Source organism: Salvelinus sp. IW2-2015, unplaced genomic scaffold, assembly GCF_002910315.2.
Source record: "Salvelinus sp. IW2-2015 unplaced genomic scaffold, ASM291031v2 Un_scaffold3691, whole genome shotgun sequence".
Taxonomy (NCBI): Eukaryota; Metazoa; Chordata; class Actinopteri; order Salmoniformes; family Salmonidae; genus Salvelinus; species Salvelinus sp. IW2-2015.
The window spans coordinates 7,893-9,865 of record NW_019944968.1 but is presented as its reverse complement, the minus strand read 5'-3'; positions in this window follow the sequence as shown (position 1 = coordinate 9,865).

The window sequence follows — 1,973 nt, the reverse complement described above, 5'->3', positions numbered from 1 at the left end:
CATCATTTGGCTATTATATTTCGCTGTCTATAATATCTTGTTCTGTGAGAGTATGTTTAGCTAGTTTTTGTGCCAGCTCAATTTTATTAGTCATAGGACTCCGGCATCGTACTTTACATTCTTGAGATAACCCATCACATTGTCGTAGTTATGATGTTTCATCTTTGTCATTTTTGTGTCTTTATCTGTTTTTAGTTGAATTAGTTTGCATTTATACATGTTTGTGTCTGTAAGTACCCATATCGCTATAGTTCAACTAAGCTGGTACACTTCACTAAAGTATGTTTTGTAGCTTGTCTATGCCATAGGATATAATCACTATAGCTGAAGGATTAATTTATTACAATTGTCTATTGGTTTGTATCGATGTTAGGTCTTGTTGCGACCTTACATTGAGATGTGTAAGACTTGTCTTAGGTTTTGCTTTTGCTTTGTTGAAGAGTATGGCACGATAAAGTACAAACTTTATTGAATGTGTAATACACGCTCTTTTGTTTGTATTTTGAGTTATTCTGGAAGCTCTTACTATCTCTGTAATATGAGTCAGGTAAGTCTCATGTGCAAGTTGTGCTTGACTTATGTTATAGGAAAAAATACTGATAGGTACTATATACTATCTAATATGAGACATTGTGGGCCACTTGTATTAAGGAATTATCTATGATAAAGCATTAATTAGGTGACGTAAGACCTTCACAGGTAAGCGTGGGACAAGAACTCAACTTTTTAATAGTTGGACAACTGTGTTTCATCTAAAAAATGGTGAATTCCATGTAATATAAGAGACTATGTAGAACTTGTTGATTATTAGACAGGACATCTCATACGAATTCATCTATGATGAATTCTGAGACTGAGACTAAAACAGAGCCATCTCTCGTGATTTGGTTACACCAGTCTCTCGTAAGAAATAGCGCATGTATATATCTCTGTTCAATAGTCTAAGATGTGATAACCTGGCATTAAGAATTTTGATTTGTAATGACTGGTAATAATTATAGAGAAAAGCAAGGGGGAGCACTCACTCTCATACAATGATACACCCACTTAACCATAAAGTCGTAATCTATAAATCAGTAGTGTTATCTCAAATATGTCACATGATGACTCTAGACCTCTATTTTCTTGCAACTCACTTGCTGTGGTGAAACGGAAAAGCCTTACAGTGAGGAGCACCTCGCTATTAAACTATTCTATGTATAGTACGCTATCAAGATAATTTTTCAAGTTATTAGTAGATGTCTGACAAGATACGATTGGTTGAGGAAACTTATCCATCCTGCTAAGGTGGAGAAAAATCTCTTCTATACACTCTTTAAGTTACACTTAAACGTACTCATGGGTCTATGATGCTATCTAATGAATACATTGCACTAACAGTAGCTTGGATTAACCTTTGTAGTATTTGATCCCACGTTTCTCCTCTCGCATTAGGCAGAATATGACTTACCATTTAAGCGCAAATCAATTTGACAAAATGTAATACGTTGAGTGCCCTATGTGTTTATCCACAAGCACTTACCCTTTAGATATCTTGTAGATTTTCGGCCCCTCAATCGCTGAGAATCTGAGTGACTGACGCATTGATGAAACATACTTCCTTGTACCATGGGCTCAAAATATGCCTCTCCCTCCCCTAACAGGGAACTGAAACACCACAATTCCAGCCTAACCTGTTGCGACCCCGACCCCCGCGGAGCATTTTGAGAACATGAGTGGACTGTTCCGCTCCCCATGCCGGGCATCATCCCAGGCTTCTACGCATAAGGTCTCGCGCGGGACTATGAAGATCACCGTCACACTGCGGGGCGCGAAGCGCGAAGTGCCAGCTCGCGAACTGTTGAACGTCGCCCACACTCAGTAGAATCTCTCATGGTCCGGTTGCGCGCGCGACGCGTACGTAGGCGAATCGTACGCGCCAGTGTATCGGGAGGCGTAAACGACCACAGTCGCGCACCGCCTACGGCACGAAG